Source organism: Polyodon spathula, unplaced genomic scaffold (assembly GCF_017654505.1).
Source record: "Polyodon spathula isolate WHYD16114869_AA unplaced genomic scaffold, ASM1765450v1 scaffolds_2908, whole genome shotgun sequence".
Taxonomy (NCBI): domain Eukaryota; kingdom Metazoa; phylum Chordata; class Actinopteri; order Acipenseriformes; family Polyodontidae; genus Polyodon; species Polyodon spathula.
The window spans coordinates 25,001-47,500 of record NW_024474373.1 but is presented as its reverse complement, the minus strand read 5'-3'; the positions used below and the strand labels follow the sequence as shown (position 1 = coordinate 47,500).

The 22,500-nt window shown below is 46.9% G+C and overlaps 18 non-coding genes and 3 pseudogenes across 18 annotated transcripts in view; all 21 read left to right on the top strand.

Annotated features, from left to right (window-relative positions):
• The window catches only part of LOC121310981, a 118-nt gene extending 4 nt beyond the window's left edge, over positions 1 to 114 (top strand). The window contains exon 1 of the small nuclear RNA XR_005949002.1: positions 1 to 114. This exon is cut by the window's left edge and continues 4 nt beyond it. This is a non-coding gene — a small nuclear RNA (U5 spliceosomal RNA).
• A 5,046-nt stretch (positions 115 to 5,160) lies between these two features.
• On the top strand, positions 5,161 to 5,340 carry LOC121311047 (annotated as a pseudogene).
• Positions 5,341 to 5,800: 460 nt separating this feature from the next.
• Positions 5,801 to 5,918, top strand: LOC121310980. Its single transcript, XR_005949001.1, has one exon. It is a non-coding gene; the product is annotated as a U5 spliceosomal RNA (small nuclear RNA).
• Positions 5,919 to 6,121: 203 nt separating this feature from the next.
• LOC121311019 lies at positions 6,122 to 6,314 on the top strand. Its single transcript, XR_005949040.1, has one exon. It is a non-coding gene; the product is annotated as a U2 spliceosomal RNA (small nuclear RNA).
• A 455-nt stretch (positions 6,315 to 6,769) lies between these two features.
• LOC121310979 lies at positions 6,770 to 6,887 on the top strand. The gene has a single exon (XR_005949000.1). It is a non-coding gene; the product is annotated as a U5 spliceosomal RNA (small nuclear RNA).
• Positions 6,888 to 9,052: 2,165 nt separating this feature from the next.
• Positions 9,053 to 9,246, top strand: LOC121311057. Its single transcript, XR_005949070.1, has one exon. It is a non-coding gene; the product is annotated as a U2 spliceosomal RNA (small nuclear RNA).
• Positions 9,247 to 9,682: 436 nt separating this feature from the next.
• LOC121310978 lies at positions 9,683 to 9,800 on the top strand. Its single transcript, XR_005948999.1, has one exon. It is a non-coding gene; the product is annotated as a U5 spliceosomal RNA (small nuclear RNA).
• A 185-nt stretch (positions 9,801 to 9,985) lies between these two features.
• On the top strand, positions 9,986 to 10,178 carry LOC121311018. The gene has a single exon (XR_005949039.1). It is a non-coding gene; the product is annotated as a U2 spliceosomal RNA (small nuclear RNA).
• Positions 10,179 to 10,591: 413 nt separating this feature from the next.
• On the top strand, positions 10,592 to 10,709 carry LOC121310977. The gene has a single exon (XR_005948998.1). It is a non-coding gene; the product is annotated as a U5 spliceosomal RNA (small nuclear RNA).
• A 185-nt stretch (positions 10,710 to 10,894) lies between these two features.
• On the top strand, positions 10,895 to 11,087 carry LOC121311017. Its single transcript, XR_005949038.1, has one exon. It is a non-coding gene; the product is annotated as a U2 spliceosomal RNA (small nuclear RNA).
• Positions 11,088 to 11,522: 435 nt separating this feature from the next.
• LOC121310976 lies at positions 11,523 to 11,640 on the top strand. Its single transcript, XR_005948997.1, has one exon. It is a non-coding gene; the product is annotated as a U5 spliceosomal RNA (small nuclear RNA).
• A 189-nt stretch (positions 11,641 to 11,829) lies between these two features.
• LOC121311006 lies at positions 11,830 to 12,022 on the top strand. The gene has a single exon (XR_005949027.1). It is a non-coding gene; the product is annotated as a U2 spliceosomal RNA (small nuclear RNA).
• Positions 12,023 to 12,473: 451 nt separating this feature from the next.
• On the top strand, positions 12,474 to 12,591 carry LOC121310975. The gene has a single exon (XR_005948996.1). It is a non-coding gene; the product is annotated as a U5 spliceosomal RNA (small nuclear RNA).
• Positions 12,592 to 12,796: 205 nt separating this feature from the next.
• Positions 12,797 to 12,989, top strand: LOC121310995. Its single transcript, XR_005949016.1, has one exon. It is a non-coding gene; the product is annotated as a U2 spliceosomal RNA (small nuclear RNA).
• A 465-nt stretch (positions 12,990 to 13,454) lies between these two features.
• Positions 13,455 to 13,572, top strand: LOC121310974. The gene has a single exon (XR_005948995.1). It is a non-coding gene; the product is annotated as a U5 spliceosomal RNA (small nuclear RNA).
• A 2,354-nt stretch (positions 13,573 to 15,926) lies between these two features.
• LOC121311046 lies at positions 15,927 to 16,105 on the top strand (annotated as a pseudogene).
• A 503-nt stretch (positions 16,106 to 16,608) lies between these two features.
• Positions 16,609 to 16,726, top strand: LOC121310972. The gene has a single exon (XR_005948993.1). It is a non-coding gene; the product is annotated as a U5 spliceosomal RNA (small nuclear RNA).
• A 194-nt stretch (positions 16,727 to 16,920) lies between these two features.
• On the top strand, positions 16,921 to 17,113 carry LOC121310984. The gene has a single exon (XR_005949005.1). It is a non-coding gene; the product is annotated as a U2 spliceosomal RNA (small nuclear RNA).
• Positions 17,114 to 17,558: 445 nt separating this feature from the next.
• Positions 17,559 to 17,676, top strand: LOC121310970. Its single transcript, XR_005948992.1, has one exon. It is a non-coding gene; the product is annotated as a U5 spliceosomal RNA (small nuclear RNA).
• An 885-nt stretch (positions 17,677 to 18,561) lies between these two features.
• Positions 18,562 to 18,776, top strand: LOC121310946 (annotated as a pseudogene).
• Positions 18,777 to 19,276: 500 nt separating this feature from the next.
• On the top strand, positions 19,277 to 19,394 carry LOC121310969. The gene has a single exon (XR_005948991.1). It is a non-coding gene; the product is annotated as a U5 spliceosomal RNA (small nuclear RNA).
• The last annotated feature ends 3,106 nt before the right edge of the window (positions 19,395 to 22,500 follow it).

Below are 22,500 nucleotides of genomic sequence, written 5' to 3'. Positions count from 1 at the left end.
TCCGGCTTCTCTACAGCTCGAATGAACCTTTCGCCTTTTACTAAAGATTTCCGTGGAGAGGAGCATTTACGAGTTCGATCCAATTTTTGGACAGCCCTTCCCCTCAGGGAGGGGCTCCACCTGGAGTTTAAAAGCAGAACGAGCACAGAAAGGGCGGTCGCCCCCGTTGGAGCCCGGCACCTTTCCTTCCTTCCTTCCTTCCTTCCTTCCTTCCTTCCTTCCTCCTTCCTTCCTTCCTCCCCTCGCCCGCCCGCCCGAGAAGCAAGTACCACGACTGCTGCGGCGGGCGGCCGCGCCCGGGGCGTTTGGCCAAAACCATTGTGGGCATCGCTTCTCGGCCTCTTGGCTCAATCAAGTGTATGTGGCCTGACCGCAGCTCTTGAGACGCCATCAGAATGGAGAATTTAGGATCACCGTCGACCCCCAGGGTGCGATTGAAGAACACTGTGCGTTTGGAGTTAGCAGAAGATGAGGAGCTACGCAGAAAAGTGGATTTAAAATTTCTTATGGAGAAGATCTTGATGGGAGAGCTCGGCATATTTCCACAGCAAATATTCTGTTTGCAGGAATTCTTGAAGACCAGGATATACGACATCACCTTGGTTTCGGAGTCTCTTTGTTACAACGTTTGGGAAATCTACAAAAAGAAGAGAAACCTTCCTTGTTTTTTTGGAATCAAAATGGAGATGCTGTACACCAGAGAGGTGAGAACACTAACTGTGCATATGTTCAACCCTTTTGTGCAAGAGAATGAAATAAAGACCTTTTTATTGCGCTACTGTGACCAAGTGCAAAATGGAGAGAAAATAAAGAATGAATATGATATCTGGAATGGAAAAAGGAGATATACAGTTACTTTTAAAAAGGACCCGGAAGGAATAGGAGGAGTCAGACACCCTCCAAGTAACTTTTCAATTGGGCCTAATAAAGGCTATCTTTTTTATCCAGGACAGCCACGTTATTGTAGAAAATGTGGCCAGTTTGGCCATGTTATGGTGGACTGCATGGAAGATCATTGCAGTAATTGTAATGGAAGTGGCCATAAGGCTAAAGACTGCACAAAAGCGAAGAGCTGTAACCTGTGTGGAGATCCTGGACACTTGTATAAATCCTGTCCTCAAAAGAGAAGAACATATGCAGAGGCAACAGTAGCTAGACCACCACCGGCAGAACAGCAGGAAGCAGAGGAGCAGTCAGTGACAGTAGATAAAAGGGCAGAGGATGCAAGCATGCAAGACCAGCAGAAGGAAGACCCAAGTCCCAAGAGCTCAGAGGAAGAGTCCAAAGAGGATTATGCAAAATGGATGGGGTTGGATGTTTCTGATGTCACTGATAGCGAAGGAGAGTCTTCGGCTGAGCTTTCTTCAGTAAAGGAGTGGGGTGAGGATGAGCATGAGATGGAGGAGGCCAGAGAGAATTCGGAAGGAATGGAATGGATGGAAGCAAGGAACAAGAGAAAAGCTTCAGGTGAGAAAAAAGAGGAAGAGCCGGAGGAGAAGAAAGGGCTAAAAGGGGTGGTCACAGCTGTAACCACTTATAATAGATTCGATCCATTGGTAAGCAGTATGAAGGAGCTGGAAGAAGGAGAAGACTACTCTGTGTGCGAAGCCAACACATCTGGGCAGAAAGGATATTTGAGTCCTGGAGGGGTTGAGACATTTGCTCACACAACAGGAATGTTGTTGAGAGCAGAGGGAAGCAAGAAACAACGTGAAGAGACAGGTGAGTGAGAGAATCGCTTCTTTAAAACTACCTAATGGCATTTAAAGTACTGACAATTAATGCAAGAGGCTTGAGGGACATTGGGAAAAGAAAAACCTTTTTGTTTTCATTGGCGACTGTGAACTTTGATGTAGCATTCCTCCAAGAATGCCATTTAAAAGATAATGGAGATATAAAGACGTTTTCAAAAGAATGGAAAGAAGGACCTTCATGTTGGAGCATTGGGCATGTGCACGCTGATGGGGTGGGGATACTATTTAAGGGAAGGGGTTTTGTTATTGAGAGCTCATGTTCTGTTAATCCTGGAAGAGTGTTGTGTGTGGATGTAAATTGGAACGGGGTGAGGTTTCGTTGTATAAATGTGTATGCACCTAGTAAGAGGGGGGCTAGATTGGAGTTTTTTAAGTGTTTGCCTTCACTTTTAAATACTAGTAGGGTGGTGGTGATGGGTGGAGACTTTAATGTGTCTTTAGATAAATTGGAGAGTGAGGAACAAGGTGCTAGGGATTTTTCGGCCACGTGGATTAAAAAAATGTGTACTGATTTTTCTTTTTATGACTCTTATAGAGAAATGAATAAACAGGATGGGGGGTTTACATGGAGGAACTCTAGAGGGGATCAATCAAGGATTGATTATTTTTTTCTACCAGTGGGGGTTACAATCCAAGATTTTAAAATTTTTCCATGTTGGGGCTCGGATCACGAAATGCTGGTAGTCAGTATAAAGGTGGAGGTTCCAGAGAGAGGGACGGGGTTTTGGAAACTTAATGTAAGAGTTCTGGAGGATGAGGAATTTCAGGCTAGGTTCCAGGAAATGTATAAAGGGTGGCAGAATTTAAAAAGGGGGTACAACTCTATGGTAGGGTGGTGGGAAGATGTAAAAAAGAAAGTTAATACATTTTGTCAGAAATATTGCAGGTGGCAGAGGAGGAGGGAGAGAGATAAAATAAATGGTTACAATTATAAATTACAAGGATTGTTCTCTAAAATGAATAATGGAGAAGAGATAGACTGGGGAGAGGTTAAGAGGTTAAAAGGAGCAATGGGGGATTATTTTGAGCAGAAAGCCCAGGAGTTTGCTTTCTTGGCTAAAATAAATGAGAAAGAAAGTGATGAAAAGGTAACCAAATTTTTTTTTCAATCAGTAAAGCAAAAACAAACTAAAAGTGTAGTAATTGGGCTTAAAACAGAAAAAGGGGTGGTTGGTGGGAAGGAGGAAATGTTAAGGCATGCCAGGCGGTTTTATCAGGATCTCTTTGCTGAAAGGGAAGTGTCTCAACAGGAGGTAGATGTGTTGTTGAGGAGTATTGAGAATAAATTAACTAGTGAAGAGCAGGATCAATTGGAGGAGGAGGTAACGGAGGCTGAGGCAAAGGCAGCACTAGATTCAATGAAAGGAAATAAAACGCCAGGGTGTGATGGGTTGCCCAAAGAATTCTTTGTGTGTTTTTGGGATTTGCTAAAGAAGGATTTGGTGGAGGTATATAGGGAGATTTTTGAAGAGGGAATAATGCCTGAGTCAATGAGGAAAGGGGTAATAAGCCTTATATTCAAGAAAGGGGATAGAACTGAGCTAGAGAACTGGAGGCCAATAACATTGCTCTCAGTGGATTATAAAATATTAAGTAAAATATTAACAAATAGGCTAAAAAGAGTAATGCCATCAATAGTGAATATAGACCAGACATGTGGAGTGAAGGGGAGGTCTAGTTGTCTAAATCTAATTTTAATAAGGGACATTTTGACTTGGGTTAAAGAACGAGACTTACCTCTATGCCTATTAAATTTAGATCAGGAGAAAGCATTTGATAGGGTGAATCACGCTTTTTTGTTAAATTTGTTGAAGAAATTTAATTTTGGGCCAGTTTTTATAAAGTGGATCCAGATATTGTATAAAGAGGTGTTTAGTTTGGTAAATATAAATGGGTTTTTTTCTGAACCAGTTAGACAGTTTGGAGGGGTGAGGCAGGGTTGCCCTCTGTCTCCTTTGCTTTATGTAATTTTTATCGAACCTTTAGCGGAATTAATCAGAAAGGATAAAGACATTAAAGGGGTCCATATACCAGGAGGGGCGGGGGATACAGTTAAAATCACTCAATATGCAGATGACATGACATTATTTGTGTCAACAGATAAAGGTTTGGACAGGATAGTAGAGCTGTTGCAGGGGTTCAGTCGTGCAACAGGATCAAAGATTAACATGGGGAAGTCATCGATAATGTATTGTGGAAGGTGGGCTGACAGGAATGATGTAAGACATGGCTTTACCTGGTGCAAAGATGGGATGAAAATTTTAGGTCTTAAGTTTTACAAAGAAGAATGTGCTAAAAGAAACTGGGTGGAGAAAATTGAGAGGGTTAAAACACAATTGGATATATGGAGGGTTAGGAGATTAACTATAACAGGGAAGGTGGTTGTTATCAAAGCAGATCTACTGCCAGGTTTGAATTATATGGCTTATATCTTTCCTATGCCGACAAAATGTAAATTATTACTGACAAAGGTGGTGTTTTCTTTTATATGGGGGGGTCGGTATGAATCGGTTAAAAGAGAACAGATGTATATGCCAGTACCACAAGGGGGCAGAGATGTTCCATGTATCCCATTAAAGTTAGAGGTTTTGTATGTCCACAATACTTGTAAAATGATTATTGAAGAGAAAGATCACAAAGCTTGTTTTTTTATAAAGTTTTGGTTTTCCTTTGTGTTAAGATCCATAGTAAATATTAGGAATGTCGTACCCAGGGCAGATAAGAGGCCGTGGCATTATGAAAGAGCTGCTCTGTTTTTAAAAACACATCCAGAAATTCTGAAAAAGGAAGTGGTGTTAAATCATAAAGGGATGTACACATGTCTTAGGGATAAAATGATAAACAAAAGGGCAGAGGTACAGGTAAATAGTGAAATCAATTGGAAACAGCTACAACCAAAGTATTTGGATAATTCAACAAAGGATTTAAATTGGTTGGCGGCATTGAATAGATTACCTGTAAAAGATACATTATACAGACATGGGTGTGCGAGGGATTCATTGTGTCCAAGGAAATGTGGGGTAGGAGAAACGGTGAGGCACGCGTTATGGAGCTGCCAGGTTGTGACTAAGTTCTGGAGGCGGGTGAGGATGAGGATTATGAAAGGAGTCATTGAGGATAATGTCTTGTCATCTGATTGCATTCTGTATGGTGGAGGTTTGAATAAATTGAAACAGAGAGAATATGAGGTGGTGTGGACCATAGTTAGTATGGGAAAAGAATATGTATGGAATACAAGATGCAAACAAATCAGGAAGATCAAGGATGTTTTGACAGCTAAAGAGATGTATTATGCATTTGTGGCACAAATTAAAGGTATGCTTAGAATGTATGGGTTTGTGCATGGGGAAAAGAAATGTAAAGAAACATGGGGATCAGTGATGAAAAATGTCATGTAAACCACTGAATAAAATTTAATATCAAAAATCAAATCTGTTCTTATCAGTTTAATATCTGATACGTCCCCCATAGGGGGACCGTCTATATTAAATGGATTTTTGGAAGCGGGAGATGGAAGCGGGGCTTGCTCCGTCCACTCCACGCATCGACCCGGTATTGCAGTACCTCCGGGAACGGTGCCCATTTCTCAGAAAGGTCAAAAGAGAGAGAGAGAGAGAGAGAGAGAGAGAGAGAGAGAGAGAGAGAGAGAGAGAGAGAGAGAGAGAGAGAGAGAGAGAGAGAGAGAGAGAGAGAGAGAGAGAGAGAGAGAGAGAGAGAGCAACCCTCCCTCCCTCCCCACCTCCCCTTTCCTGGGACGCGCCGTTTTCCCGCTCTTTTCGTTCTTTTTTTTTTTTTTTTTTTTTTTTTTTTTTTTTTTTTTTTTTATTTCATATTCAGGCAGGCCTAACACTACAACGCAGCAGGCCAGTGTAGCAGCAGCAGCAGCAGCAGCAGCAAAGCGCCCTTTCGCCGGGGCGGAACGGCAGATGCGTTTTGGGAGGAGTTCCCTGTTTTTGTTTTGCGTGCGTGGCCTCGCTGCCGCTTGGCAGAGGGGAGGGCCTTTGGGCCTTTGGGCCGGCCGGAAGGGCTCGGCCACCAGCAAAGGCACGCTCCGGCTTCTCTACAGCTCGAATGAACCTTTCGCCTTTTACTAAAGATTTCCGTGGAGAGGAGCATTTACGAGTTCGATCCAATTTTTGGACAGCCCTTCCCCTCAGGGAGGGGCTCCACCTGGAGTTTAAAAGCAGAACGAGCACAGAAAGGGCGGTCGCCCCCGTTGGAGCCCGGCACCTTTCGGCACCTTTCCTTCCTTCCTTCCTTCCTTCCTTCCTTCCTCCCTCCGCCCGCCCGCCCGCCCGAGAAGCAAGTACCACGACTGCTGCGGCGGGCGGCCGCGCCCGGGGCGTTTGGCCAAAACCATTGTGGGCATCGCTTCTCGGCCTCTTGGCTCAGATCAAGTGTAGTATCTGTTCTTATCAGTTTAATATCTGATACGTCCCCCATAGGGGGACCGTCTATATTAAATGGATTTTTGGAAGCGGGAGATGGAAGCGGGGCTTGCTCCGTCCACTCCACGCATCGACCCGGTATTGCAGTACCTCCGGGAACGGTGCCCATTTCTCAGAAAGGTCAAAAGAGAGAGAGAGAGAGAGAGCGAGAGAGAGAGAGAGAGAGAGAGAGAGAGAGAGAGAGAGAGAGAGAGAGAGAGAGAGAGAGAGAGAGAGAGAGAGAGAGAGAGAGAGAGAGAGAGAGAGAGAGAGCCCAACCCTCCCTCCCTCCCTCCCCACCTCCCCTTTCCTGGGACGCGCCGTTTTCCCGCTCTTTTCGTTCTTTTTTTTTTTTTTTTTTTTTTTTTTTTTTTTCATATTTCATATTCAGGCAGGCCTAACACACGCAGCAGGCCAGTGTAGCAGCAGCAGCAGCAGCAGCGCCCTTTCGCCGGGGCGGAACGGCAGATGCGTTTTGGGAGGAGTTCCCTGTTTTTGTTTTGCGTGCGTGGCCTCGCTGCCGCTTGGCAGAGGGGAGGGCCTTTGGGCCTTTGGGCCGGCCGGAAGGGCTCGGCCACCAGCAAAGGCACGCTCCGGCTTCTCTACAGCTCGAATGAACCTTTCGCCTTTTACTAAAGATTTCCGTGGAGAGGAGCATTTACGAGTTCGATCCAATTTTTGGACAGCCCTTCCCCTCAGGGAGGGGCTCCACCTGGAGTTTAAAAGCAGAACGAGCACAGAAAGGGCGGTCGCCCCCGTTGGAGCCCGGCACCTTTCCTTCCTTCCTTCCTTCCTTCCTTCCTTCCTTCCTTCCTTCCCCTTCCTTCCTTCCGCCCGCCCGCCCGAGAAGCAAGTACCACGACTGCTGCGGCGGGCGGCCGCGCCCGGGGCGTTTGGCCAAAACCATTGTGGGCATCGCTTCTCGGCCTCTTGGCTCAGATCAAGTGTATGTGGCATGACCGCAGCATCCTGAGGATCCAGTGAGGAAGAGAAGGCGCTGGGAGCGGAATACGATGGCGACTGGAAGGAGGATGCAGAACCTGATCCGTTTCCGATGGAGTGAGGTTTTGGAGAAAGAATTGAAGATCGTCGATGCTGCAGAACTGAAGGATACACCAGGCGGGCGAGAATTCTTTGTGAAGGAGGTGCTCTTAAAAGGACTGAAACTGGAGGTGAAGTCTATTTTTTGTTTCCAGAATTATGAAAAGTTTTTTGATTTGGTTTTGTGCAGTGAGGAGTTGGCTCAAAGTGTTTGGGATACTTACCAGGAGAAGAAAAATGAAAGGCCTTTTTCGATGTATATTGCAGATCCGTTATTTGCAAGGGAAGTTCGGCCTTTGTTTGTTTTCATGTATAACCCATATGTTGGGCAGGAGGAAGTCGCACAGTATGTTGGCCGTTTTTGCGACATTATTTCGGGACCTTTTAAAGTGCTTGACCCTATAGGTATATGGACTGGGAAGTGGAAATTTATTGTGAGGCTGAAGATCTGCAGTTCAAAGGAGGGGGGTATAGTACACCCTCCGGGTCATGTACAGATTGGGGGAAACAGGGGTTTTTTAAGTTACCCTGGGCAGCCGCGAAAGTGTTTTAAGTGTAACACTGAAGGGCATGAGGCGAGCGAGTGCCAAGTAATGTTCTGCCAGAAATGCAGGCGGAAAGGACATGAAGCGATGGACTGTAAAACCCCAAAAAGTTGCAGTATATGTGGAGCACTGGATCACCTGTATAGAGAGTGTGGAAAGCGTGGTATGGGTGGTGAGAGAGCAAGTGAGGGTGGTGATGGTGCAAAGAATGATGGGAGTGGAGAAGAAAAGAGTGGAGGTGGGAGTGGTATGGATGGTGAGCGAGCAAAGGAGGGTGGTGATGGTGCAAAGAAAGATGGGAGTGGAAAGGGAATGAGTGGAGGGAGTAAAGGGGGTAGTGATGTAAGTAAGGAAGGTGGTGTGGTGAGAGTGGTTAGTGGTGGAGGGGGTATGAGTGGTAATGAAGTGAAAGGGGGTGCAGGTGTGGGTGTGTGTGGTGGTGGTGTGGGTGAAGGTGATGGTGGGGCGGACAAGGTGCAAGAGAGTGAGGCGATGGAGGAAACGGAGAGTGAAATAAAGAAAAAGCGGAAGGACAGAGAACCTGGAGCCGGGAGCAGGAGTGAGGAGAGTGCCAACGAGGGTGCAGCTGGGCCCAGCTGGTATGAAAGCGTGGAGAAGGAGGAGATGAGGAAAAGAAGAGGAGACCCTTTAAGAGGACTGGAACCGAGGGATTTTGAGGGAAAAATAATGGAAGAAAAGGAGGATAATTTAATGCGGAGTCTTTGTAGGAGGGAGTTTTTTGAGTTAATGGCTTGGAAGGAGAGATTGTTGAAGGGGGTGATAACAGAGGCAGAGGTAAAAAAATACAGAACAGAAAGGAATAGAGTTTTGTTATGTGCAAGATGGAAAGATGAAGAGAAAAGAAAGGGGATTATTAAGAAGTAAAGAGGTTTAAAAGAAAGTTTTTGTTCTGTGTTGAATATGATTTTTGAGTTGAGAAAGAAATGTTGGAACTGAAGAGTGGGAGTGGGAATAAAAGATTGTTTTTTTGTTTTTGTTTTTGAAATATTTGTTGTTGCATATGTTTAAAACTTTGGAAAATTGATATGTTTCATTTTGGAAAATTGATGGCTCTGTTATTTTTGAAGAATTAATGTATTGTGTGTTTTTTTGTGTTATTTTGATTATGCTAAAGTTTATTGTAATGAAATGTTTTTGTTTTTTTGTTTTTTCCTTGTTTTTGAATGTTTTTTTTTGTTTTTTTTTTTTTTGTGATGAGCAAGTACCACGACTGCTGTTTATAGGCATAAATGTAATGTTTTCTTTTGCCAAAACCATTAATAAAATATTTCTCAAATAAAAAAAAAAAAAAAAAAAAAAAAAATCTGTTCTTATCAGTTTAATATCTGATACGTCCCCCATAGGGGGACCGTCTATATTAAATGGATTTTTGGAAGCGGGAGATGGAAGCGGGGCTTGCTCCGTCCACTCCACGCATCGACCCGGTATTGCAGTACCTCCGGGAACGGTGCCCATTTCTCAGAAAGGTCAAAGAGAGAGAGAGAGAGAGAGAGCGAGAGAGAGAGAGAGAGAGAGAGAGAGAGAGAGAGATCGGAGAGAGAGAGAGAGAGAGAGAGAGAGAGAGAGCCCCACCCTCCCTCCCTTCCCCACCTCCCCTTTCCTGGGACGCGCCGTTTTCCCGCTCTTTTCGTTCTTTTTTTTTTTTTTTTTTTTTTTTTTTTTTTTTTTTTTTTCATATTTCATATTCAGGCAGGCCTAACACACGCAGCAGGCCAGTGTAGCAGCAGCAGCAGCAGCAGCAGCAAAGCGCCCTTTCGCCGGGGCGGAACGGCAGATGCGTTTTGGGAGGAGTTCCCTGTTTTTGTTTTGCGTGCGTGGCCTCGCTGCCGCTTGGCAGAGGGGAGGGCCTTTGGGCCTTTGGGCCGGCCGGAAGGGCTCGGCCACCAGCAAAGGCACGCTCCGGCTTCTCTACAGCTCGAATGAACCTTTCGCCTTTTACTAAAGATTTCCGTGGAGAGGAGCATTTACGAGTTCGATCCAATTTTTGGACAGCCCTTCCCCTCAGGGAGGGGCTCCACCTGGAGTTTAAAAGCAGAACGAGCACAGAAAGGGCGGTCGCCCCCGTTGGAGCCCGGCACCTTTCCTTCCTTCCTTCCTTCCTTCCTTCCTCCCTCCCTCCGCCCGCCCGAGAAGCAAGTACCACGACTGCTGCGGCGGGCGGCCGCGCCCGGGGCGTTTGGCCAAAACCATTGTGGGCATCGCTTCTCGGCCTCTTGGCTCAGATCAAGTGTAGTATCTGTTCTTATCAGTTTAATATCTGATACGTCCCCCATAGGGGGACCGTCTATATTAAATGGATTTTTGGAAGCGGGAGATGGAAGCGGGGCTTGCTCCGTCCACTCCACGCATCGACCCGGTATTGCAGTACCTCCGGGAACGGTGCCCATTTCTCAGAAAGGTCAAAGAGAGAGAGAGAGAGCGAGAGAGAGAGAGAGAGAGAGAGAGAGAGAGAGAGAGAGAGAGAGAGAGAGAGAGAGAGAGAGAGAGAGAGAGAGAGAGAGAGAGAGACCTCCCCTTTCCTGGGACGCGCCGTTTTCCCGCTCTTTTTCTTTTTTTTTTTTTTTTTTTTTTTTTTTTTTTTTTTTTTTTTCATATTTCATATTCAGGCAGGCCTAACACACGCAGCAGGCCAGTGTAGCAGCAGCAGCAGCAAAAGCGCCCTTTCGCCGGGGCGGAACGGCAGATGCGTTTTGGGAGGAGTTCCCTGTTTTTGTTTTGCGTGCGTGGCCTCGCTGCCGCTTGGCAGAGGGGAGGGCCTTTGGGCCTTTGGGCCGGCCGGAAGGGCTCGGCCACCAGCAAAGGCACGCTCCGGCTTCTCTACAGCTCGAATGAACCTTTCGCCTTTTACTAAAGATTTCCGTGGAGAGGAGCATTTACGAGTTCGATCCAATTTTTGGACAGCCCTTCCCCTCAGGGAGGGGCTCCACCTGGAGTTTAAAAGCAGAACGAGCACAGAAAGGGCGGTCGCCCCCGTTGGAGCCCGGCACCTTTCCTTCCTTCCTTCCTTCCTTCCTTCCTCCCTCCCTCCGCCCGCCCGAGAAGCAAGTACCACGACTGCTGCGGCGGGCGGCCGCGCCCGGGGCGTTTGGCCAAAACCATTGTGGGCATCGCTTCTCGGCCTCTTGGCTCAGATCAAGTGTAGTATCTGTTCTTATCAGTTTAATATCTGATACGTCCCCCATAGGGGGACCGTCTATATTAAATGGATTTTTGGAAGCGGGAGATGGAAGCGGGGCTTGCTCCGTCCACTCCACGCATCGACCCGGTATTGCAGTACCTCCGGGAACGGTGCCCATTTCTCAGAAAGGTCAAAAGAGAGAGAGAGAGAGAGAGAGAGAGAGAGAGAGAGAGAGAGAGAGAGAGAGAGAGAGAGAGAGAGAGAGAGAGAGAGAGAGAGAGAGAGAGAGAGAGAGAGAGAGAGGGGGTGGGGATCCCTCCCTCCCCACCTCCCTTTCCTGGGACGCGCCGTTTTTTTTCCGCTCTTTTCGTTCTTTTTTTTTTTTTTTTTTTTTTTTTTTTTTCATATTTCATATTCAGGCAGGCCTAACACACGCAGCAGGCCAGTGTAGCAGCAGCAGCAGCAAAAGCGCCCTTTCGCCGGGGCGGAACGGCAGATGCGTTTTGGGAGGAGTTCCCTGTTTTTGTTTTGCGTGCGTGGCCTCGCTGCCGCTTGGCAGAGGGGAGGGCCTTTGGGCCTTTGGGCCGGCCGGAAGGGCTCGGCCACCAGCAAAGGCACGCTCCGGCTTCTCTACAGCTCGAATGAACCTTTCGCCTTTTACTAAAGATTTCCGTGGAGAGGAGCATTTACGAGTTCGATCCAATTTTTGGACAGCCCTTCCCCTCAGGGAGGGGCTCCACCTGGAGTTTAAAAGCAGAACGAGCACAGAAAGGGCGGTCGCCCCCGTTGGAGCCCGGCACCTTTCCTTCCTTCCTTCCTTCCTTCCTTCCTTCCTCCCTCCCTCCGCCCGCCCGAGAAGCAAGTACCACGACTGCTGCGGCGGGCGGCCGCGCCCGGGGCGTTTGGCCAAAACCATTGTGGGCATCGCTTCTCGGCCTCTTGGCTCAGATCAAGTGTAGTATCTGTTCTTATCAGTTTAATATCTGATACGTCCCCCATAGGGGGACCGTCTATATTAAATGGATTTTTGGAAGCGGGAGATGGAAGCGGGGCTTGCTCCGTCCACTCCACGCATCGACCCGGTATTGCAGTACCTCCGGGAACGGTGCCCATTTCTCAGAAAGGTCAAAAGAGAGAGCGAGCGAGCGAGAGAGAGAGAGAGAGAGAGAGAGAGCGAGAGAGAGAGAGAGAGAGAGAGAGAGAGAGAGAGAGAGAGAGAGAGAGAGAGAGAGAGAGAGACCCTAAGAGACCCCTCCCTCCCTCCCTCCCTCCCCACCTCCCCTTTCCTGGGACGCGCCGTTTTCCCGCTCTTTTCGTTCTTTTTTTTTTTTTTTTTTTTTTTTTTTTTTCATATTTCATATTTCATATTCAGGCAGGCCTAACACACGCAGCAGGCCAGTGTAGCAGCAGCAGCAAAAAGCGCCCTTTCGCCGGGGCGGAACGGCAGATGCGTTTTGGGAGGAGTTCCCTGTTTTTGTTTTGCGTGCGTGGCCTCGCTGCCGCTTGGCAGAGGGGAGGGCCTTTGGGCCTTTGGGCCGGCCGGAAGGGCTCGGCCACCAGCAAAGGCACGCTCCGGCTTCTCTACAGCTCGAATGAACCTTTCGCCTTTTACTAAAGATTTCCGTGGAGAGGAGCATTTACGAGTTCGATCCAATTTTTGGACAGCCCTTCCCCTCAGGGAGGGGCTCCACCTGGAGTTTAAAAGCAGAACGAGCACAGAAAGGGCGGTCGCCCCCGTTGGAGCCCGGCACCTTTCCTTCCTTCCTTCCTTCCTTCCTTCCTTCCTTCCTTCCTTCCTTCCTCCCTCCGCCCGCCCGCCCGAGAAGCAAGTACCACGACTGCTGCGGCGGGCGGCCGCGCCCGGGGCGTTTGGCCAAAACCATTGTGGGCATCGCTTCTCGGCCTCTTGGCTCAGATCAAGTGTAGTATCTGTTCTTATCAGTTTAATATCTGATACGTCCCCCATAGGGGGACCGTCTATATTAAATGGATTTTTGGAAGCGGGAGATGGAAGCGGGGCTTGCTCCGTCCACTCCACGCATCGACCCGGTATTGCAGTACCTCCGGGAACGGTGCCCATTTCTCAGAAAGGTCAAAAGAGAGAGAGAGAGAGAGAGAGAGAGAGCGAGAGAGAGAGAGAGAGAGAGAGAGAGAGAGAGAGAGAGAGAGAGAGAGAGAGAGAGAGAGAGAGAGAGAGAGAGAGAGAGAGAGAGAGAGAGCCCCACCCTAACCCTCCCTCCCTCCCCACCTCCCCTTTCCTGGGACGCGCCGTTTTCCCGCTTCTTTTCGTTTTTTTTTTTTTTTTTTTTTTTTTTTTTTTTTTTCATATTTCATATTCAGGCAGGCCTAACACACGCAGCAGGCCAGTGTAGCAGCAGCAGCAGCAGCAGCAGCAGCAAAGCGCCCTTTCGCCGGGGCGGAACGGCAGATGCGTTTTGGGAGGAGTTCCCTGTTTTTGTTTTGCGTGCGTGGCCTCGCTGCCGCTTGGCAGAGGGGAGGGCCTTTGGGCCTTTGGGCCGGCCGGAAGGGCTCGGCCACCAGCAAAGGCACGCTCCGGCTTCTCTACAGCTCGAATGAACCTTTCGCCTTTTACTAAAGATTTCCGTGGAGAGGAGCATTTACGAGTTCGATCCAATTTTTGGACAGCCCTTCCCCTCAGGGAGGGGCTCCACCTGGAGTTTAAAAGCAGAACGAGCACAGAAAGGGCGGTCGCCCCCGTTGGAGCCCGGCACCTTTCCTTCCTTCCTTCCTTCCTTCCTTCCTTCCTCCCTCCGCCCGCCCGCCCGAGAAGCAAGTACCACGACTGCTGCGGCGGGCGGCCGCGCCCGGGGCGTTTGGCCAAAACCATTGTGGGCATCGCTTCTCGGCCTCTTGGCTCATCTCAAATGTATGTGGCATGACCGCAGCATTTTGAATATTTGCTGAGAAAGAGAAGGCGCTGGGAGTTGGATGCGATGGCAACGGGAAGAAGAATGCAGAATTTGATCCGGTTTCGATGGAGTGAGGAGTTGGTGAAACAGCTGAGAACCGTGGATGTTGGAGAGTGGAAGGATACGCCAGGTGGACGTGAATTTTTCGTGAAGGAAGTGCTGCTGAAAGGACTGAAGTTGGAGGTGAAGTCTATTTTTTGTTTTCAAAATTATGATAAGTTTTTTGATTTAGTTTTATGCAGTGAAGAATTGGCTCGGAGCGTCTGGGATAATTATCAGCGGAAGAAAAATGAAAGGCCTTTTTCTCTGTATGTTGGAGACCCTTTGTTTGCAAGAGAAGTTCGTCCATTATTTGTGTTTATGTACAACCCATATGTTGGTCAAGAGGATGTTGCACAGTACATTGGGAGAGTCTGTGATATTATTTCGGGACCTTTTAAAGTTCTTGACCCTGTAGGTATTTGGACTGGGAAATGGAAATTTTTCGTGAGGCTGAAGATTTGCAGTACAAAAGAGGGGGGTATAGTACACCCTCCGGGCCAGGTACAGATTGGGGGAAACAGGGGTTTTTTAAGCTACCCTGGGCAACCGAGGAGGTGTTTCAAATGTGATATGGAAGGACATGAGGCGAATGAATGCCAAGTAACGTTCTGCCAAAAGTGTAGGAGGAAGGGGCATGAAGCGATGGACTGCAACACCCCAAAGAGTTGTAGCATGTGTGGATCCTTTGATCATTTGTATAGAGAGTGTGGTAAACGTGGTATGGATGAAGAGCATGCAAATGAGAGTGGTGATGGTGCAAAGGAAGATGGGAGTGGAAAGGGAATGAGTGGAGGTGGGAGTGGTGTGGATGGTGAGGGAGCAAAAGAGGGTGGTGATGGTGCAAAGAGAGATGGGAGTGGAAAGGGAATGAGTGGAAGTGGGTGTGGTATGGATGGTGAGCGAGCAAATGAGGGTGATGATGGTATAAAGAGAGATGGGAGTGGAGAGGGAATGCGTGGAAGGGGTAAAAGTGGTGGTGATGTAAGTAAGGAAGGTGGTGTGGAGAGTGGTGGAGGGAGTATGAGTGGTAAGGAAGTGAAAGAGGGTGGAGGTGTGGGTGTAGGTGGTGGTGGTGAAGGTGATGGTGGGGCGGACAAGGTAGAAGAGAGTGAGGCGATGGAGGGAACGGAGATTGATTTAAAAAAAAAGCGGAAAGACAGAGAAGCTGGAGCCGGGAGCAGAAGTGAGGAGAGTTCCAGTGAGGGTGCAGTTGGTCCGAGCTGGTCGGAAAGTGTGGAAGAAGAGGAGGAAAGGAGGAAAAGAAGAACCGATCAGCGGAGAGAAAGGGAGGATGCTAAGGAGAAAAAGAAACGAGAAAAGGAGGAATACGAAAAGTTAACTTGGGCGGAGAAGATGGAAATAGAAGAGGAGAAGAAGAGGAAGAAAGGTGACAAATTCGTAGAGACCTCTACGTATAGACATACTTTAATGCACTGTTATTGTGAGAAAGAATTTAGAGAATTGATGATCTGGAACGAAAGGCTGAGGAAGGGACCGGCGACGGAAAGTGAAATAGAGAAGTTTGGAATTGAGAGGGATAAGATTTTGCAACGTGCTAGATGGAGGGCAGACATAGCAAGGAGGGAGGCGGAAAAGAAATAGAGGGATAGGGTTTTGTTTTTTGTTTTTTTCTGAAGTGTATATTTGTGTGATGATTATTTTAATGAAATGATATTGGTTGTGTATAGTGTTTTTTGTTTCCTTTGTTTTGAATAATAAAATAATGTAATTGGGTATTTGGGTTTTTGTTCTGGGGTGAAAAGTAAGTTTTTGTTTGTAAATTTGCATATATGTAAAGTGAAGGTCTTTTCTTGTATTGTTAGAATATATGTTTAGTTTCTTAGTTACTGTTTTATTAGACTGTGTTGTTGTTTTGTAATGGGAATCAGGATTGTGTTTTGTTGAATATTTTGTTTTGTTAAAGTAAAGTAATGGTTTCTGTTTAGTTATTTTTGTATATGTAAGAGTTAGTTTTTGATTTGTGTTCAGTTTTGTAATTATAATAAGTGTTGTGTTTTTTGAATGTTTTTGTGTTGTTAATTGTTAAGATTAAATTTATTATAAAAATCAAATCTGTTCTTATCAGTTTAATATCTGATACGTCCCCCATAGGGGGACCGTCTATATTAAATGGATTTTTGGAAGCGGGAGATGGAAGCGGGGCTTGCTCCGTCCACTCCACGCATCGACCCGGTATTGCAGTACCTCCGGGAACGGTGCCCATTTCTCAGAAAGGTCAAAAGAGAGAGAGAGAGAGAGAGAGAGAGAGAGAGAGCGAGCGAGCGAGCGAGAGAGAGAGAGAGAGAGAGAGAGAGAGAGAGAGAGAGAGAGAGAGAGAGAGAGAGAGAGAGACCCCACACCTAACCCTCCTCCTCCCCACCTCCCTTTCCTGGGACGCGCCGTTTTCCCGCTCTTTTTTTCGTTCTTCTTTTTTTTTTTTTTTTTTTTTTTTTTTTTTTTTTTTTTTTTTTTTTTTTTTTTTTTTTTTTTTTTTTTTTTTTTTTTTTTTTTTTTTTTTTTTCATATTTCATATTCAGGCAGGCCTAACACACGCAGCAGGCCAGTGTAGCAGCAGCAGCAAAGCGCCCTTTCGCCGGGGCGGAACGGCAGATGCGTTTTGGGAGGAGTTCCCTGTTTTTGTTTTGCGTGCGTGGCCTCGCTGCCGCTTGGCAGAGGGGAGGGCCTTTGGGCCTTTGGGCCGGCCGGAAGGGCTCGGCCACCAGCAAAGGCACGCTCCGGCTTCTCTACAGCTCGAATGAACCTTTCGCCTTTTACTAAAGATTTCCGTGGAGAGGAGCATTTACGAGTTCGATCCAATTTTTGGACAGCCCTTCCCCTCAGGGAGGGGCTCCACCTGGAGTTTAAAAGCAGAACGAGCACAGAAAGGGCGGTCGCCCCCGTTGGAGCCCGGCACCTTTCCTTCCTTCCTTCCTTCCTTCCTTCCTCCTCCTTCCTCCTTCCTCCGCCCGCCCGAGAAGCAAGTACCACGACTGCTGCGGCGGGCGGCCGCGCCCGGGGCGTTTGGCCAAAACCATTGTGGGCATCGCTTCTCGGCCTCTTGGCTCAGATCAAGTGTAGTATCTGTTCTTATCAGTTTAATATCTGATACGTCCCCCATAGGGGGACCGTCTATATTAAATGGATTTTTGGAAGCGGGAGATGGAAGCGGGGCTTGCTCCGTCCACTCCACGCATCGACCCGGTATTGCAGTACCTCCGGGAACGGTGCCCATTTCTCAGAAAGGTCAAAAGAGAGAGAGAGAGCGAGAGAGAGAGAGAGAGAGAGAGAGAGAGAGAGAGAGAGAGAGAGAGAGAGAGAGAGAGAGAGAGAGAGAGAGAGAGAGAGAGAGAGCCACCCTAACCCTCCCTCCCTCCCCACCTCCCCTTTCCTGGGACGCGCCGTTTTCCCGCTTTTTTCGTTCTTTTTTTTTTTTTTTTTTTTTTTTTTTTTTTTTTTTTTCATATTTCATATTCAGGCAGGCCTAACACACGCAGCAGGCCAGTGTAGCAGCAGCAGCAGCAGCAGCAGCAAAGCGCCCTTTCGCCGGGGCGGAACGGCAGATGCGTTTTGGGAGGAGTTCCCTGTTTTTGTTTTGCGTGCGTGGCCTCGCTGCCGCTTGGCAGAGGGGAGGGCCTTTGGGCCTTTGGGCCGGCCGGAAGGGCTCGGCCACCAGCAAAGGCACGCTCCGGCTTCTCTACAGCTCGAATGAACCTTTCGCCTTTTACTAAAGATTTCCGTGGAGAGGAGCATTTACGAGTTCGATCCAATTTTTGGACAGCCCTTCCCCTCAGGGAGGGGCTCCACCTGGAGTTTAAAAGCAGAACGAGCACAGAAAGGGCGGTCGCCCCCGTTGGAGCCCGGCACCTTTCCTTTCCTTCCTTCCTTCCTTCCTTCCTCCCTCCGCCCGCCCGAGAAGCAAGTACCACGACTGCTGCGGCGGGCGGCCGCGCCCGGGGCGTTTGGCCAAAACCATTGTGGGCATCGCTTCTCGGCCTCTTGGCTCCGATCATGTGTGTGTGTAGAGTCACAGCACTGGTCGGAGTTTGGCTGAGATCAAGGCGTTCCCTCAGGATCAAGGTTATGGATTCAAGAAAATTGATATAGAATATGGAAATGGATTGAAAATGGTTTTTGGAGTTTTTTTTGAATGGACTGGGTAATGATTTTGGAAATGGAAATGGTTTTGATGCACAGTTTTGGAAAGGACAGGGATATGGTTGTGAAGATACAGGATTGATTTATGGAAAGGACTGGATGAAGATTTTGGTTTTTGGATACAGAAATTTGCATAAATGGTTTTGAAAGGGACAGGATGAAGATATGGATTTGGATCACGGAAGGGACTGGATAAAGAAATGGATTTGGATCACGGAAGGGACTGGACGAAGATTTGGATTTGGACTTTGAATGTAATGGATGAAAATATGGTTTAGAACAAGATTGGAAGAAGACTTTAATGGATTGGACTGAGTGATGAGATTTGGATGAAGATTGTGTAGGAATGGATTTGAACGGTTTGGACTTCGGAATGGACTGGGTTATGAGAACAGGTTTTTTTGTGTAAGGTTTTATGGGTTGGTTTTTGTGAATTTTGTGTAATGTGTTATTTAGTGGTTTGTTATGACTTCGATAATGTGACTGTTTTTGTTCTGTATTGTATTTAGTGGTTTGATTATCTATGAGTATGTTTTTCTTTGTTTAAGGAAAAAAAAAAAAAAAAAAAAAAAAAAAAAAAAAAAAAAATCTGTTCTTATCAGTTTAATATCTGATACGTCCCCCATAGGGGGACCGTCTATATTAAATGGATTTTTGGAAGCGGGAGATGGAAGCGGGGCTTGCTCCGTCCACTCCACGCATCGACCCGGTATTGCAGTACCTCCGGGAACGGTGCCCATTTCTCAGAAAGGTCAAAAGAGAGAGCGAGCGAGCGAGAGAGAGAGAGAGAGAGAGCGAGCGAGAGAGAGAGAGAGAGAGAGAGAGAGAGAGAGAGAGAGAGAGAGAGAGAGAGAGAGAGAGAGAGGATCTTGGAGAGACGGGGGGAGAGGGAGAGGGTAGGTGCGGGGGAGAGGGGTAGCTGGCCCTCACCACCCCCCTTTCCTGGATGAAAAAGCTCGTTTTTCCGAAAAAGGGCGTTTTCCCGCTCTTTTCGTTCTTTTTTTTTTTTTTTTTTTTTTTTTTTTTTTTTTATTTCATATTCAGGCAGCGCACGCAGCAGGCCAGTGTAGCAGCAGCAGCAGCAGCAGCAGCAAAGCGCCCTTTCGCCGGGGCGGAACGGCAGATGCGTTTTGGGAGGAGTTCCCTGTTTTTGTTTTGCGTGCGTGGCCTCGCTGCCGCTTGGCAGAGGGGAGGGCCTTTGGGCCTTTGGGCCGGCCGGAAGGGCTCGGCCACCAGCAAAGGCACGCTCCGGCTTCTCTACAGCTCGAATGAACCTTTCGCCTTTTACTAAAGATTTCCGTGGAGAGGAGCATTTACGAGTTCGATCCAATTTTTGGACAGCCCTTCCCCTCAGGGAGGGGCTCCACCTGGAGTTTAAAAGCAGAACGAGCACAGAAAGGGCGGTCGCCCCCGTTGGAGCCCGGCACCTTTCCTTCCTTCCTTCCTTCCTTCCTTCCTTCCTTCCTTCCTCCCCCCCCCGCCCGCCCGAGAAGCAAGTACCACGACTGCTGCGGCGGGCGGCCGCGCCCGGGGCGTTTGGCCAAAACCATTGTGGGCATCGCTTCTCGGCCTCTTGGCTCGGATTAAGTATGTGGCATGACCGCAGCTTTTTCTAAATAGAGAGAAAAGAGAAGGTGATGGCGACCGGAGACTACATGTCGGCCCCCTCGGCGCGACTTCTGAATACAATACGTTTCATTGGAAGAGAAAAGGATGGAGTTCAGTTCACCATGACAAGAAGGAGCTTTGCCAAGGACATCATTTTTGAATTCCTGGGAGTTACAGCGGCGCAGATCTATTGCTACCGGGACTTTCCACTAAGGAGTACCTATGAAGTGACTTTCGCGGGGGACTACTTATGCCAGGAAGCATGGGACAAGTGTCTGGAATCTAAGGACTCCTCTCCAATTTCCAACTTTAGAGTGGAGCCACTGTTCGCAAACCGGGTGAGAACTGTAACTGTGTGCATGCAAAATCCTTATGTCAAAGAGCAGGACATTCAGTTTTTTTTGAGTAAATATTGTGATATTTTAGGCGCTGGAGTAAAAGAAATGGACTATGACAAAATGTGGAATGGAAACAGAAAATTCACTGTTCGTTTTAGGAGGAAGACAGAAGGTTTTGAATGTCCCCCAGCATCCTTTTACATAGGAGGTGTTAAAGGATATCTGTATTATTATGGACAGCCAAAAACTTGTAGAAAATGTGGTGAGCAGGGACATATTGCAATAATGTGCCCAAATGTGTTTTGCAGAAATTGTTTAGAGACAGGACATGAGGCAAAAGATTGCAAAAAACCCAAGTCCTGCAATCTTTGCGATTCCACTGAACACATGTTCAAGGACTGCCCTAACCGACACAAAACCTACGCTGAGTCACTTCAAGACTTCGAGGTGGTTCCAGATGAAACAAGGATAGACCATGTACCTACCTGTGCTGAGGGAGGCGCTGTCTCTGGAGGAGCTGTGCAGGAGACTCTTCCTGTGGTTGCAGCGGTAGAAGCGCCTCTTGTTCTTGGTTTGGAGCCCCCCGCTGTCGAGAGTCCTGTTTCAGGAGTCTCTGGGACAGGAAAAGAAAAAAGAGATAGAAAGCAGAAGTTGGTTACTACGTCTGAAGCCATGGTAACTGAAGAGTCATCTCAGGGTACGGTGATTTTAGATACACCTGTTGGAAGTGGAAAACAGTGGGGCGACATAGAAGAAAGTGACGAGATGGGTTGGGAAATGGCCGAAGGGAAGAGAACAGCAAAGAGGAAACTGAACCAGGAGGAGTCGGATGGCGACAATAAGGTCTGTGTAATTGAGACATCTAACAGCTTTGAATGTTTGGAAAACGAGGAGGTGGGAGAGGAAGAAGTCTCGAGTTTCGAGCCATCTTCCGTGGGGAGCTCCCCGTTGGCACCGCCATCAGAAGTGGATAGCGAGGAGAACAGCACGGATTCCCAGCTCAACTATCTGAGTGACTCAATGGTGGACAATATGAAAAAGACAACAATGTTCCCGATGGGTGGTAAAACGGATGGAACATAAAACCGTAGAAAAATGATCTTTAATGTATTTTCAGTTAACACAAGGGGGATGAGAGATGCTGGTAAGAGAGCATCTTTGTTCTTTTCCCTCAAGTTGTTAGACTTTCAAGTTTGTTTTTTACAGGAATGCCACCTGAAGAACTCAGAGGACATTGAACGTTTCAGTAAGGACTGGAAAGATGGTGCTTCAGTATGGAGTATAGGTAATGTGCATTCGGACGGGGTGGGGATAATATTTAAAAACACTGGTTTTGTTATTGAGGAGACCAGAATCATTATACCTGGGAGGCTTATATATGTAGATGGCAGACTCAACAATAATAGGGTTCGTCTAGTAAATGTTTACGCACCTACATTAAAAGGGGAAAGGTTAGGCTTCTTTAAACATTTACCTGATATAATGTGCACAAACAACATAGTGATAATGGGTGGGGATTTCAACACATATTTAGAGGGTGATTATGATTTCTCTGCACAATATTTAAAAAATGTTTTGAGTGATTATGATTTGGCGGACATATATAGGAGACATAACAAAAAAGGTACAGGACATACATGGAGGAACTCAAGAGGAGCGAGCAAAAGACTAGATTATCTATTTGTATCTAAAAATATTAATAGCTTGAGTTTCTCCATTTATCCAAATTGGTTTTCAGATCACGACACAATCGGGGCTTCTTGTGAAATTAAAGGAGTAGAGATAGGAAGGGGATTCTGGAAATTTAATGTGAAAGAGTTGGAGTGTGCAGAGTTTAGAGCTGAGTTCACGACATTTTATACTGCATGGAAGGATATGAAATGGGCATTTAAAACTACAGCTGAGTGGTGGGAGGTGGTAAAGATGAAAATAAGATGCTTCTGTCAAATGTATAGTAAAAGGAAAAAGAAGGAAAAAAGATGTCTTGAGAAAGAATTGCAAGATGAACTAGAGTTTATGCATTCTAGAATAAACGAAGGTAAACAGGTTTGTGGAGAAGAATATAAGAACATCCAAAAGAAAATAGAACATAACATTGAAGCAAAGGTTAAGAACTTCACATTTTTAGCAAAAATAACAGAAAAAGAACAAGATGAAAAATGTTCCAGGTTCTTTTTTCAAAGTATCAAAGAAAAACAAAGAAAATCAACAATTTTGGAATTAGAAACAGGGAGGGGGAAAGTCACTAAAAGAGACAAAATATTATCATACGCTCAAGAGTTTTATCAAGTTTTGTTTAAAAAAAGAGAACTGAATCATGCGAGAGCAGAGGAATTGTTAAATAATGTAAGCAAAAAACTGAATGATGAAGAAAGAGTCAATTTAGAAAAAATGATATCCAAAAAGGAAATAGAAGATGCACTGAAATCACTGAAAGCTGATAAAACTCCTGGGTGTGACGGGTTACCTAAGGAATTTTATTGTTGTTTTTGGGGGCTGTTGGGAGATGACTTATTGAAGG